Raw genomic sequence first — 16,282 nt, 5'->3', positions numbered from 1 at the left:
GTCTGTCATGCTGAAATAAGAAAAAAGATATGTCGTTTGACTAAAAAGAAATACAACATCTTCTTGTGTATAAAGCTCTCAAGCAGCCCTATTAAAAATAAAAACACATGTTTATCTGACGTCATAACTGTCGTTGATCTCGCGATTTAATTAACATCAAAAGTCAAGATGAAATTTAAAGATATGCAGCCTTACTTCCCGAACGCAGACGAGATCACAAACGAACACCTATTTGAATATTTCCTTTTTTTTTATCAACAGATGTCATCTCCGGTGATGAATGCGTGTCGCCCTTGATAGGACCCATTTAGCAGTAATCTTCAGATCCATTCAAGATCCAAAGACCGACAAGCACAGAAGGCAAAGTAATTTTCAGAATTATTAATGTGTTTTATTATTGTTCTAATACCAAGAAACATTCTTTTTCATGTAATCAGTATTCGAACGTGAAACTGAGAACGTGAAAAACACGTAAGACGACAGAGAGATGTCCGCAGCTCGTGGTCGTGGTTCGAATGGCTCTGAGCACTATGGGACTTAACATCTTAGGTCATCAGTCCCCTAGAACTTAGAACTACTTAAACCTAACGAACCTAAGGACATCACACACATCCATGCCCGAGGCAGGATGCGAACCTGCGACCGTAGCGGCCCCGCGGTTCCGGACTGTAGCGCCTATAACCGCACGGCCACCGCGGCCGGCTCGTGGTCGTGCGGTAGCGTTCTCGCTTCCCGCGCCCGGGTTCCCGGGTTCGATTCCCGTCGGGGTCAGGGATTTTCTCTGCCTCGTGATGACTGGGTGTTGTGTGCTGTCCTTAGGTTAGTTGGGTTTAAGTAGTTCTAAGTTCTAGGGGACTGATGACCATAGATGTTAAGTCCCATAGTGCTCAGAGCCATTTGAACCATTTTTTGAACAGAGAGATACCTTAAGGACTAGACACGAAAGGAAAATTGGATTTGACGAAATGAAACACTGCTGCAGAAAAGCTGCTGAACATTTAATACTGGACATTACAGACAATTCTGATTTCGAGTGGAAGTTTTTTCATTGTACCATCACCCAGATCACAGCAGAGAAAAGAGCACTGTTCCATATGCAAGTAAAGCTTTAAACTATGCTGTTAGTGAACGCTGCAGCGTGATAAATTTAATATACACATCTTTGAGTGAGAATATTTGTGGGGGGTCGAGTGTTAGTAATTTCACTGGAGATCAAATAAATTATTTAAAAAAAAACTGCTCTATGAGTTTACTTAGTCGTAGTGATGAATCAGTTTTGCAGGAAAATGTCTGACATTGCAATGGAAGTAGGAAAGATTTACGACATTTCCAAGGAAGTCAATAAAATAAGTGCAATATCAGAGGAAGTAGGCACGATTCAAGCGCTTCCCAAAGAAGTAGGCGATAAAGTAGATACCCCTCTACTAATATCAATACGAATACGAAGTTAGAATGGTGGAGTGCTGCTGAACAACAGTTGATGAAAATTTTATGTCTTGAAACAAAATTCAAAATGCGGAATGGGACATGTCAACAAAACAGTCCTTCAAACACTATTCTGAGAATGATAGCCATATACACCAATTAATGGCAAGAAAGATCGAGAATTGCGGAATTAATCCTGAGAGAAAAATTAAAAAAACTGCAAGAACAAAAAGCGGGAAGTAGAGCAGTCTACAAACAACAGATTCAAGACTATTAGTTTAGAGGCAACCTGAAAGTTAACACTCTGCACAATACTGTCGACAAAGTTCAGAGTGCTGCGCAGAATGTTCAAAACAAATTCAAACAGTTGAAAGTCTGTGTGAATGGTAGGGGAATCTCACAAATTGTTCTGGAGAGCACATTTCGATGGCAATTCGAGATAGCTCACACCATCCAAGAGCAGTGAGATACATGCAAGTCCGCAGAGCATACACAAGGTTCCGTTGTTTGCAATATCCATCAGTCCCACAACAGAACCCAGTTTATCGATGTACCTCTTAGAAGACAATATGCTCAGACATAAACAATTCACGAGTTTTGTAGCAGGGAGGAAAGATCACAGTCCAATGGTTTTTGTCAAGTCTTTTCATGGCATGCTACCGCAAAGTTGTAATGAGAAACTGAAGATCAGATTTGTCAGTGGACATATGCAAGACGATCCACAATGTGTGCTTCCAAAGCATACGATCCATATAGCCGTGGTACGAGAACTTTGACATAGCTTTTCGCAGAAAATAATAATCAAAGTGTATTAAAGAGGGACTGTGAAAGCAGGTGATGAATTCCGAACCTTTCATATCAGGACCGAAATCTTTGCGATGTTTTCAGAAATACTTAAACAAAGCGAAGTACTGGGATCAAGAGATTCATCAGGCTGACATTCTGCGAGTATTAAAAAGAAAATTACCCATCAAAATGAGGGAGTAACGGGTCACTGTGCTGAAGACGCCACAGAAACTTTTCTGTCGTTAGTTGACTCATTGTATTTGTTCAAAGATGACAGGAGAGCGGTTGAAGCAAATAATGGGCCAGCAACATTTGGGGAGCTGTGTGTCATAAGAGATACCTAACACAATCGAAGGACATAAGAGCCGCTATACACGCCGAAGCCTTAAGAACGTCGCAGAGTGCCAATGCAGAGTAATGACACACAGATAATTTACCGATGCAATAGTGACTGAAATTTCACAGATGACATATCCTGGCTGAGCAGGAAAAACAATAGATATAGACCTGAATAACAACGTAGACAGTGGGAAGATCGAATTGTAACTGATTTGGCCAGGAATTATACCACCGAGAACAAAATGAGATGAGAATACACGAGTAAAATTGAGACATCCAGATTTAAAAGACCTGTTGGTCTGCCTATTAGGAACACTGCTGCCATTCGACAGAAGAGAAATTTGCTAAAATACCAACCAGGTGTTATAATTATTAAATCATGTTCTACACGTCGAACTAATGGATTATTCCAGGAAAAATTTGAAACAACTTGCAGCTGAGATACATATCTACACAAGTAGTCTGCAAGCCACATGATGGTGTGTGGTACTAAGTAATTCTGGTATTGCTAACTGATTTCCTCCCCCCTCTTGTCGGTAAGCTTCTCTATGAGGATTAATTCCTCGAAAGTTCCTGTCGTGGTCATCGAGATGTATGTGGGAGGAAGCAATATGTTGCCTGACTCTTCCAGGACAGTGCTCTCAAAAAATTTCAATAGTAAACTTTTCCCTGATGCACAACGCCTCTCTTCTAGCACCTGCTACTAAAGTTTGTAGAACTTATATGTAATGCGCTTTCACCGACTAAACGATCCCGTGACGAAATGAACCACTCTTCGTTGGACCCTCCCTATCAGTCCTCCTGGTATGGGTCCTACACTGATGAACTATACTCAATTATTGGTCGAAATAGCGCCTTGTGTGCCACTTCCTTCGTGGATGAGCTAGATTTTCTTAAGATTCTTCCTATGAATTTCAGTCTCTTATACGCTCTTCCTGTAATTTGCTTTACGTGGTCATTCCACTCAAGGTCGCTCCGGATAGATACTACAGATATTTCATGGTGGTCACTGTTTCCAGCAGTTTGTCATCAATAGTATAGTTGTACAGTAGTGGACTTTTTTTCCTATGTATGTACAATACGTTACCTTTACTTACATTCAGAATCAACTGTCATTCACTGCACCATTCATCAACCACCTGTAGGTTATTCTGCAAATCGTTATTGTCTTCTTGCTATTAAGATGTCAGGAATGAATATAAATGTCCTTACAGATGCTGGAGCAGAACCGAGCGTTATGCGGAGTGAAATGTACCAAGAGATCTATAAACGTATTAAACCTCTGACATTACTGGTCAGCAGTGTTAAAATGTAGGAGTGGTCGGAACCAGAACCAAACCTGTTAAGTTACAGGCCTTGTGAAAATAGGTGGTACGGTGTTCGAACACTCCTTTTCGGTAGTTAAAAAATTTGAACAACATTCTTCTTCGGGAAAATCATTAAAATGGAAACATGTAGCAAGACCCGCCAAACAGAATCCTATCTGATAGTCATTCCGTACATTACAAGGTACGCACACTGCAGACAGGAGTCAGCCAGCCACGACACATGGAGGGGCAGAGGACTGATGCAAACACGCTCCATCATATGCTGACCAGGGTCTGTGGAATGTTCTCACGTGCGTTACACTTCATAATATTTTTTACAATGCTATGACTGCCAACGTGAGAGATATTATAGTGCATTCTTGGAAAGAAATAGCCTGAGCATTAGCGTGTTCACATCGGGAGGAAAGCAGTAGCTCAATAAATTTCTGTGCATTCAGCTGTCGGTGTAGCATATTTTCTTGAGGGGTGCGAGCTACGGTGGATCGGGCAGATGAGAGGCGGTGGGTGGAAGGGACGGGGAGATGGTGGGCTCATTCGCTGACTGTCAGAGGCGCGTGACGGCGTCACTATACCTTGAGCTGCAGTCATTTGCGGACTGCGCTGTGGACATTGTACGGCGGCTCACTGGACACACTTAGGACATACTCTGAATGGTGGTCAACGTAATAAAGACTTTGTACCCTTCCTTTCGCACAGTGAACCACAGTGTAAACGCACGTAGTAAAGAACTTGTTAACCATAGTAATAAAGACTTTGTACCCTTCCAAAAAACATAGTAGACTAATAATGACTTTGCACCCTTCCTTTCCCACACTCTATATGGCCGAGTGAGCTGGAGTCCAATGTAATAATACATAGAAGGAGTGTAGCTGTAGTGTAATTGCCTTATAAATATAACCACACCGGTAGGCTGATTGGACCCTTCCTTCCCCGCAATGCATACGCCACAGTGTACATAGATGTATGTGCCGCTTTTTAACCTGATACTGATATGGACATAGTAAGACTTAAGTGGTATGTTATTTTTGGGGTCGCAAGTCATGTACGTAGATCAGTTAGAACAGGTTTTCTGCCAGAATCAATGGAATTGTGGAACTCGGTAGAGCAACTGTACTAGTCAGGCATAAATTATTTTCGAGTGAAATCATGATTTTTGTTTATATAACTGCGTAGCGTAATTTTAGCGCTGTTTTCGGTAACTGTTACACACAGCATCAGTATAATCAGCTTATGCATTCTGTCAGTAATTGGGCAGTAAATTATATCACAATATTTGGGTAATGACTAGTAGGATAACATCCCAACTCGTTTCTTATGGATGATCTCTGCATCATGATCCTTCCACTACAGTGTGCAGAATGCAAAAAGTCATCGCCCTAGAGGTAGAAGGAGGGACAGACTAGTAGCACAATTCCCCTCTGATTTTCCTGCTTTTTTTAAAAAAAAAATCACACCACTGGCTTATTAAAGTGGGAGAGCTGGGAGGGGATGGGGGATGCAGAGGGGGGTCACCTTGACCTTGAAATAGACAGGTCATAAGTCAATGGGATAGAAACTAGATGGTTCCACTACTGCCAGCAGCCACATGTATGGAGAAAATTCAAGAAATTCTCGAAAATTTGCAAGAATAGTGTGTGTGTGTGTGTGTGTGTGTGTGTGTGTGTGTGTGTGTGTGTGTGTGTGTGTGTGTGTTGTTTGGGAGCTAAGCACTCAAAAAATAGTAACATGCGAATGATGGAGTGCAATTAGGCAGTGCATACAATTTCTCCACGAGACAAGGGAATAAATGTGATAACTTATGTTTTTGTAAAGACTAAGATGTCAGTATATGTGAGAATAGGTGAGAAAATATCGACTGTACATAGACTGGAGTTACTGATGTAAAAAGAAAGAAAAGCAATTAAGGAAAGACAATTTGCTAGTTTATTAAATACCCCTGAAATGACCATATGGTATTATTGGATGGGAGACCTTGTTTGGGGTTATTCGGTAACGTTGTCCAAGTCTTTCTACTGGACGGCATATTGGCAACTTTCGAATCGATAAAAGTGAGATGAAACTGGGCTGGCGTAAGCTGTCGCCAGCACACCAGACGCAAAGGGGTTGCAAGAAGGTCGATAATAGGCGCAAGCAAGTATCTATCAGGAGAGAGGCCAAAGACACACTCGCAAGCAACATGCAGCCAACGCCCTCTCGGCCGCCAATATCTAGGTCGCCGCTGTGGACCAGAGGACCAGTACCTCATCCAGTGAGTTAACGAGTCGAGTCATCAGTCGCAGCCCAGTGGGAGTCACAGTCGCAGTTACCTCAGCCACTAGCTCAGAGTCAGTCAGTATCTAGCGACCAGAGTAGTGTACATAGTGGAGTTGTACTTCACCAGCAGAAGAGCTAACGTGGACTATTACGGAAGAGCTTGTACCACAACAACTTACTTTAAAGTAAGTAAATTTCTGTTCATATGAATAAAGAACTCTGTTAATACATGCATGATGTTGTGTTATAGAATGAGGACACCGGTCACCAAACAACATTCTCTCCTTGCTTCCCATGGTACAAGCCAACAGTGACAATGAGACGACACAAAAGAAACGATTAGGACAACACAAGCACTCAGATCCTGAGTGAAGAAAATCTCCAACCCAGTGGAGAATCGAGCCACGATCCTGTCATCTAGATGCAGCAGTGCTAACCATTACACCATGAGCTCATATATATTTCCTTTCCTTTCCAGCTAGACAAACGTTTAATTTGAATAATATATAAGAATTTCATTTACGTGTGTGTAACTATGGATTTAAGTAGTAAGGTAGAAACATTGGAACATACACTTCTGATATAGTCATGTGATAACAGAGGCCAATACATTTCATTCCAGGAAGCCTACAGCTAATATGTCGAGTATTCATACGCTTGCGATCTTATGTTTCCTGTAAGCCGGAACCACTGCCACACAGATGACATCACAATACAAGAGATGCAGTTTCTAGACAACTATCAGTATCAGAACCATGGTTATCATTGTATTTTATCCAGTCTCAAGCAATGCTATTCCGCCGCAGGTTTTTTGGCAGTTTTCATACGGCAAGTACTGTAATCCACGGTGAATAATACCGTCGGCCGAAATACTGGTCAACTGATTTCCGCTCGGTGGTCTTCTGAGAATATCGCACTCACTGAACTTTCTTCATGCCATGTATTTTTTTTTTTCATTTTCGTGTCACAGAATTCTCAAGTGATAGTGTGAGCATCAAATGAATAGTTACGTCTGAACACTCGTACCACAACCACTGCTCTGGAAACACATATGGGTGACGTTACGAAGACTTGAGGTATACGGCACAGTTCAAGGTGGCAGTGCGCTAAATATTCAGGGAAACATGGCATATGATTCTAAGTGTTCCTGCAATATACCCTAACAAGTCTTGTGGACAAAGTGTCTCAAAACTCACAAGCAATCATAATATTTATGCATGCTTTTCTCCAATTATTTTTGTAGCCATTTGAGAATTGTGCGAACAGTCGTTTGCCGTAACAGGTAGGTAAGGATGGGAGGAACAGTTTTATAATTTCTAAACGGTCTACGGAACTAACAGGTTCTCATTTAATTGTAGTTATTTATGTTGTTCCTTGGGACCATGTGAGCCAGTGATACTTCGTCGTAGAACAGCTTAGTACACATTTTACAGAATGCTAATCTGATACCTTATAAACAAAAGAAATTCAACAATAAAGAAAAACAGAAAACCAAATTGTGAGACAGTAAGTCAATATATAATACATTACAGAGTAAAATTTTAACTACTGTGAGCCGGCCGGGGTGGCCGAGCGGTTCTAGGCGTTGCAGTGGATGTGTGTGATGTCCTTAGGTTAGTTAGGTTTAAGTAGTTCTAAGTTCTAGGGGACTGATGACCTCAGAAGTTAAGTCCCATAGTGCTCAGAGCCATTTTTTTTAACTACTGTTAGGAACTCGTCAACAGCATAGAAGGAGCAGGTCACAAGGAAAAATCTGTCAGCTTGGAATTGAATGCACTGCTCAAGGAAATGCTATCCAAGCTCTTATCGTTTTCCCGTCTAGTGTTCACTGTATGAATTCTGCAGTTTCTCCCGGACAGTAGACATTGCCAACAACAAATCCCATGACATCTCCAGGAATAACAGAGGTAGAATTCCAGGAGACCTGGTCAACGGGCTACGCGAAGTTCGCGAACTGACACTGCAAATCGGTCTGAGCTGGGCTAAGAAAGTCCTAGGTGAGGGTACAAAGTTGCACAAAAAATGATACCGTTGGAGATAGGTGTGAAAGTAAGTAAGGTAAAGTAAAGTAAACATGCAGTCGCGTTTCAGTGTCACAATCAGTAGACATTATTGTTATAGTGAAGATAGCACCATACAGTTTCTGCACTAGCTCTTGAAGTTCTTGTTGTAGTTCGATTAAAATAACTCTGTGAATGAAGTGTAAGCGAGTCGAGTGGTAAGAACAAGGCGTCAGTCGACCGCCGCTCTTTCTCAGGCCTTTTGCGATCATTGTGGTACCTGCTATGTACGTGCGTGCGGAATGGACGCTGCCAGGCGAGACAAGTCAAACGTGACAGAGGAGGAAAACTAAACCAATAACAGCCGGCAACGCAGCTCTGCTTGACTAACGTACGCGTAACGCAAATTTACTTTATTCGAGTAAAAAAAACTACGAGAAACTTCAGGAATGGCTTAAGCTTGTCTCCAAAGTTTTGTCCGTCGGCGTGCACATATCAGGTCCTTGTTTTGATCTGTAATAATGCCCTAGATTTCTTACACGGAAGGTGGAAACTTTTTTTTTAGTCCTCCCGCAAATAGAAAGTTGAAATATTCGCACCAGCGCACCCGAAACTTACAAATTATCTGCTGATCATTACCTGCGATTCGTTTTACGATCTAATGTCGTTGTCTTCATTACGAAGATTAGTTTAATGGACCGCTCCACGCCAGACTATCCCGTGCGAACCTCTTCATGTCTGTGTAGCCACCACAGCCCACATACATTTGAATCTGCTACTGCCATTTCCACCCTCCACACTTCCCTCCATTACCAAACTGGCTATTCCTTGATGCTTTACAATATGTCTTATCGACCAACACTCTTCTTTTAGTCAAGCTGTGTCACAAATCACTTTTCTCGATATGAAGCATCAAACTTTAAAAGCTTCTACTCCCTTATTGTCGGAACTGTTTATCGTCCGCCTATGGACAACGAGGCTACAAACCAGACATGTAAATTCTGAAAATACTTTCCAACATTTAGATTTACAATTCCGCGTTAACAACCTTGTCTTTTCTCATAAGAATTTTTCATGTTATTCCCTGTCTCCGTCTACATGTAGTCTCAAGTACTAACGTTTTATTTTAGTCATTCTATATGGACGGTATTATGTAGTTTCGTTATGTGTCGATACTACGAGTATGAGGGAAAGGTCCTTGTGGCAAAGTAACCCAGCTATAATAATTTCGATACACTAGTCAGCGCTAGCATAAATCTGATTTTTCCTAAGAAATTACTACACTTTAAGCGCATCAGCGAACATCTCTAGCCCGCATCTCGTGGTCGTGCGGTAGCGTTCTCGCTTCCCACGCCCGGGTTCCCGGGTTCGATTCCCGGCGGGGTCAGGGATTTTCTCTGCCTCGTGATGGCTGGGTGTTGTGTGATGTCCTTAGGTTCGTTAGGTTTAGGTAGTTCTAAGTTCTAGGGGACTGATGACCATAGATGTTAAGTCCCATAGTGCTCAGAGCCATCTGAACCATTTTTTTTTTAACATCTCTAAGGCAAAGAGAAAACTGTTTCGTTACGTGGTAACATAGCTAATTCTTATCATTCACTATTACTAATAAATAAAAGCATATATTGGAGGCACCCAAGTACTTACCATGCGAAGATTACCAAACCGCCCACAACGGAGGGAACCGATTAGAACCTCTGGCAATTCTACGTAGAACCTGTAAACAGAAAATTGAAATTAAGAATATTAATCACATGCGAGTTTCATAAATTTTATTCTGTGCGGTTGTATAATGTTAGCCAAAACTATACCGTCCTACACTTTACAGCGTTACCAAATTTATTAGTAACTTACGAAAAACATTGTTCTTCATTCATAATTACAACGGTATATTCCAACGATGATTGAATAACAAAGGGCTAATGTCTCCGCAAGACCGGGTTATCCGCAAAGCATGATTGTAAAACTGTGATCTCGTCACTTACATTTATCGAAGACATATTCTGCCCAGTATATCAGTGATAAAAAATGGGCGTTGACTTTCGCATACGGAGTTCTACTCCGTTAAATTCTTCTGACTGCGTTACACTACTCTGTGCGTAATAACCAATGTTTCAGTTACTCCTTCAGATGACCTTCGAGACATCACTGTTACGTGATAACAAAGACAAAGCAGCACGTTTCCACAGAAACGCAGTTACCCAGATTAAGGCAGCACGAAACAGTTGTTTTTATTTAACAGGTTGGTTATAATTAAACTTTCGCTACTTGAGCCAGTGTAGACAGAAAACTATTTACCGTATGGGTTCCACACTCCATAGGAATAATGTTCGTATTGTTCGCTGCAGGATTTGCGTTGTGTTGGTGTCATGACTTGCCGTTAGGCGCCGGTAATGGTACGGCGACGTACGTTTGAAACACAACCAACAGCGTGTATTACACTTGCAGAGATTCCACATGTATCTGGACAAGATGAGCAAGACTTTACTCATTTAGCTGTTTTATCAAGACAACAGCAATAGTGATGCTGCTTGCTCTTCCCAAGTATCGACGTTAAAGGAATACAGAGAGGTACTCTTTCCACACTAGGTTTGAAGGATTCAGAAGTGCAAATTCACTGAAGATAGGCCGACGGCGAACTTCACCAAAAATCATTGAGGAAGTTACTGTTGCCATGGCTGAGAATGATGTATGCACTGTGCGATTTCAAGTGCACGAATTTCGTCACGACAATTGAAAATTCCATGGTACACCGTTCGAAAAGTGTTGCCAACAATTGTGAAATGGTATGTCTAGTGCGGTTGCAGATGGTCGTCACAATAAGCAACGTTTGTAACCTGTAACATTAACAAGGTAGGCAATTAACACATGTTACCTTCTCAGGTGGAAATTAAAATATGTTTCTTTCAATGGGTTATTCGTTATTTCTCTTCCGTGTGTCCTTACAAACGTTTCCACGAAGTTCCGTTGTCGTACGATGACTCGTTTTTCATGGGTGCCGCCGGCCGAATTGGCCGTGCGGTTCTAGGCGCTGCAGTCTTGAACCGCGAGACCGCTACGGTCGCAGGTTCGAATCCTGCCTCGGGCATGGATGTGTGTGATGTCCTTAGATTAGTTAGGTTTAACTAGTTCTAAGTTCTAGGGGACTAATGACCTCAGCAGTTGAGTCCCATAGTGCTCAGAGCCATATTTTTCATGGGTGCCCTCCCAGAGAGCTAAAGTTTGATTTTAATCACCCTGTACATCATGACACGGTCCCAAATTCCCACTGTACTTACTGACTGAATCTGAGATTTTTAGATTACCTGGAAAGCTGGTACCAGAAAATTCTTTTTGTTTTCTTTTAGATATGAGTTTCATGGTTTCTCAATGGCAACACTGGCGCATCAGTGACCGTTCTAATGATCTTTATAGGCTAGCTAGCGGAGGGCAGCAAAATACACCGTGAATAGTTCAGTTACTTGCAAGTGGTTAATTTCAAGTCTGATCCTGAGACAAACTTCGACGTAAGCCTGGGACTTACTTTCGGAAGAGAGTTGCGACTGTAGCTCTTAGGAGCGAACGATTACTTGAAAAACTGCTGAGGTCATCGGTCCCTAAGCTTAAGCACTACTTAATCTAACTTAAACTAACTTACGCTTAAGACAACACACACATCCATGCCCGACGGAGGACACGAATCTCCGACGGGGTGAGCCGTGCGGACCGTGAGAAGACGCCCCAGACCGCGCGGCTACCCCGTGCGGCCAATTACTAGAGAAGTGATGTCCTTAGGATCGTGGTGTAGAGTTTAGAGATAGCAAATATAACGTTTCCGACTGAAATAAGATAATAGTTTTGGGGGATACAGAAGAAGAATCTTCAAGGTATCTGTGTGGAAGATGCGAATGCCAGGACGAGTGGTGGCCGGCCGCGGTGGTCTAGCGGTTCTAGGCGCGCAGTCCGGAACCGCGCGACTGCTACGGTCGCAGGTTCGAATCCTGCCTCGGGCATGGATGTGTGTGATGTCCTTAGGTTAGTTAGGTTTAAGTAGTTCTGAGTTCTAGGGGACTGATGACCACAGATGTTAAGTCCCATAGTGCTCAGAGCAATTTGAACCAGGACGAGTGGCAACTAAGACAGAGGGTGGTGATCCCCATGGATTGCTAAATTTCACTGATATTTTTGAGTAAAGAGCTTTATAAGGAGTTTTCGTGACAACTGAACAATTTTATAAATGTTAACTGTAGCGTTTCTGCCAGTGGCAAAGACTCAGGACTATCATTCATTTTGTTTTATGGAGCAAGCACAAGAAAGTGGTGTCACAGTGAGATATAAGTGGACTTTGCATGGGGTGCATTCAAAGTTATTCATTGTGTGGGTATAGGATGTTCTGTAGAGGTAATAATGATATCTGGGCTCGTGGTGCGTATCTCGAACATGTTCGAATGTTAGATGAAAGAGAGAGGACAAAAATTATATTGGTGTGTAGATATTACCATTGACACACCGTAACTCTTCAGATTGCTTAGTGCACACAAATTAACACGCATGCAGTCGTGTCCACCAAAGAATGTGAAGACAGGCATATTGCTCGATGTCTACGTAAAATTTCCATTACGCATCAAGAATGGCAAACCGAAGACTGTGATTAATTACCATAGCACTTAAATACTGCACCAGGTCTACTAAACTGACTGCCAGACTTTTGTCTGCCCTCTTCTGGGGTACTGCTGTGCGGTACGGGATCCGCATCAGATGGAACTGACGGAGGACATCGAAAAAGTTCAAAGAAAGGCAGCTCGATTTGTGTTATCGTAAAATAGGGGAGGCAGTACCACGGACATAATACGTGAATTGGGGAGGCAACGTAAGTTGCAGCAGGATATTGTTACCAACTTCCTCATTTGACTGCGAAAATTTTTGTTCGCACTCAGCTACATAGGAAGAAACGATCATCATGATAAAATAGAAATCAGAGCTCGCAGAGAAAAATTTAAGTGTTCGTTTTTCCTGCGCGCTGATCGAGAGCAGACCGGTAGAGAAATAGTTTGAAGGTGGTTCGATGAAACCTATGCCAGGCACTTAATTGTGAATTACCGAGTAACCATGTAGATGTAAAATGCCGTTTACGTGTGTGAGGCACAGCTACGGCGTCTACAGTTATTTTAAATTAAAATATCCTCTTAGACTGCGCAAGTTACTTTCTGACACTTCGGAAAGTTCCCGTGATTGTAAACTTGCGGAGCACCTTCAGGTTCACGACGCGAACAGAAGCACAGAAGCTTGCCAGAGGTTCCGTGACATCCTGGGATTGATCTCTCAAGACATTAAGTCAGATATGACAACAGAAGCAAAATATCGACATATTATGTAATTACTGTGAAACCAAGTTTTCTACGACGGAAAATATAAATTAAGAGAAAAGAAACAGCAAAGCAAGAAAAGCATCGATATCTTGTTGTCGCATCCCAAGTCAGTATGGAACACTTGAAAGAGGATTCGATAAATGTTCGGCACGAAGTCCTCCGTGGTCGGCGCCGCAAACCGCCAGCGACATAATCGGGAAAACTGACCTGTTATATCTTGGATGGAGGAGGGCCTGTGGCACTGTGCTGTGGCCAACGACATAAAAGACGACGCATAAACGGCAACTATTGAAGATTTCTTTAACAATACAATAGAGGTGTCAGGCTAAACCTACGAAATTTTATTCTCTTAGCACCAAGTGCCGTAAACGGGTGCCTCAAACTTTTACAACCAAAATTAGAGAAAAAGTAGATTCTCCTAAAGTGAGTACTTTAACAGATGCAAACAATGCTTGGAAATAAGTATTTCAGGCGCTGCAAGGTCTTGAATAGTCCATGCATGTGAGGCACGTGTTTGTAAACTGCTTATGTTTCACAGAGAACAGCTGCCCGCCACATAGACGTTGCTGATGTTAACTTGAAAAGCAATACGCAATTGTTTGTGATGAGTTCATGGTGGGGCTTAACACTGCTCATGGTCACTTTCAGAAGGTGGAAGATTGTTCGTTACAGGAACATCCAGTTACTGTACGGTGCAGCAAGAGGTAGTACCCGCAAGCAGAGGAAGGCGTGCGAAAGGCGTCATCCTGATTGGAAGGAGTTTATAGCCATGGATAGAAATGAGAATCTGAGTCGTTCAGGTCACAGAGAGCTCGCAAAGGTTTTCAATAAAGATTGTTCGAACAGCTGAATCTGATGAGATTATACTGAATCATGTGCGAGATGATTCATCAGAAAGCCTTTTTCAACTTTTCCTTGAAATACATATTTCAAAGACCACAGGCTAGAGAGTGAATTGCACTTTATACCATAAAAAAGTGGAAACACTCTAGAAAAATGCCATGGAATCCAGAGTTCAGTACTTCAGTGTCAAACTCCCTGCAGCAGGGTCAGCCACGGCGCGCCAGACTTGACGCGTGCATCGAGTGCGGTCCAGGGCCCGGTCTGCCTGTCACTCAGCTTTGCCCCGTCCCTCTCTGAAGTACCCGGCACAGCGCGCCATTACAGTCAGCATTGCGGTGCGGCATTCTGCGGTCGGCACAATCCTCAGAATGCGGCAGAATCGTGGTGTCAGCGCTGTTTACCCAAGACTATTTGTTCGTGGTGTGAAGGTCATTCACAGATCCAGTAGCTGTTTCCACAAAAAGAGGCAGTCTACGGACCTATCGTCTTAATGCTTTACAATGAACTGGAATGACAGAAGAGAGTGATGAGAACACTCAATTCGCATAAGCGACGGGTACTGCTTATTTGCTATGAAACGTCATTATAGTACCATACAGAAAGAGTTTTAAACTTACAGATGACAATGAGAGAGCAAAAAATTACAACAGTCGACAAACATGGTTCGATTTTCTTACACCAAGAAGCACTTTGTACTAAATTTGCAGGCATGAAGCACTTGAAGAAATTGGTGGTACGACTAATAAAATTTCTGAAGCCGCACCCACTATTTCACTTCCAGTTGCAACAATTTTCGGTGGAAATGTACGAAGAATATGGAGACTTCACATATTACTGCAAAGAGTGCTGGCTAAATCACAGGGCACGCCTGGAACGATTTTTCGATTTAAATCTCGCTGTTGAATATATGAAGGAAAAAAAGGAGTGCAGGAACGAAAGTTATAACATCCGGAATGGATTGCAGATTTCGCATTTTAAGTGGATTTGATTGCACACTGCCACTGAGAGATTACAAGGTACCTTCTTTCTGATTTGATGGGGATGCACTCAAAAAGAAAATCGTGTTGTGGAAGGGCCACATTCTGACAAAGACAACCCAGTTCCGTAAGCTCAATGGCGTTAAGGAAAGCGTGAAGTTTGAAGAATTCATTAGGGCCTCTCGAAAATTACAACGACAGTTTTATAAAGGTCTTGAGGACACTGTCAATCGTACATCTGTTGCGGTTTCAGTTCAAAGCACACCTATGCATGTGCAGATATTATTGACTGACGTGCAAGGTATTTCTAGTTTTAATTACCAATCTTTTTACATTAAAGCTGTACAAGACGTCGACACTGCTTTTCTCACGTTTATTTTCCTAAGTCTCCATAATGAGGTTGAAAAAGTGCTACATAATTTCGATCGACATATTTGTGTGAAAGAACTTTTTTCGATTATGAAACTAAAAAAACTCACAATTACATGGCAACTAGAGAGTGAAATTCTGTGAAATTGTCTGTGCCGACAGTTTGTACAAGAAAAAAAGTTATGTTACGTCTTCAGCGCGCCAAAAATAATTAATTAATACTGAAAATTTGTTTTGTTGTTGCGACATGTGAAACATAAAACCAAGTCATACGCAGTACGCCTTTACTGCCATTTTAAGTGCCGCGCCATCGCTGTTTTTCCCTTTTCCCCCTCCTCACGCTCAGCAGCGCGGCGCGGCGCGGCGGAGTCGTGAAGTAAGGCTGAGCGTTTCGTCGCTCGGGCCCATGCGTGGCCTGCGAAGCTAAGTCTTGGAAACCACTGTCCTGCTGGGATACAAAATGCAGTAGGTTCGTCTCCATGAATATAAGAGCATTTCAACGGTGCATGTTACCTGATCTTCGTTCGACACGTTTTCGACAGTTGGAATATTGAAAGGTGGCTACACTGAGCCACAGCGCCAGAGATTGCGCCAAAGAGTTTTATTCCGCCGCCTCC

At 42.4% G+C, this 16,282-nt stretch overlaps 1 protein-coding gene across 1 annotated transcript in view; it reads right to left on the bottom strand.

Moving 5' to 3' along the window:
- LOC124709385 (neuronal calcium sensor 2) overlaps positions 1–9,791 on the bottom strand; it is a 672,737-nt gene extending 662,946 nt beyond the window's left edge. The window contains exon 1 of the mRNA XM_047240834.1: positions 9,776–9,791. The gene's annotated coding sequence lies outside the window, so the exon portion shown is untranslated. The remainder of the gene's footprint in view (positions 1–9,775) is intronic.
- Between the last annotated feature and the right edge of the window lie 6,491 nt (positions 9,792–16,282).

This window comes from Schistocerca piceifrons, chromosome 1 (genome assembly GCF_021461385.2).
Source record: "Schistocerca piceifrons isolate TAMUIC-IGC-003096 chromosome 1, iqSchPice1.1, whole genome shotgun sequence".
In the NCBI taxonomy this organism is placed as follows: Eukaryota; Metazoa; Arthropoda; class Insecta; order Orthoptera; family Acrididae; genus Schistocerca; species Schistocerca piceifrons.
This window is presented reverse-complemented; position numbering and strand designations above follow the sequence as displayed.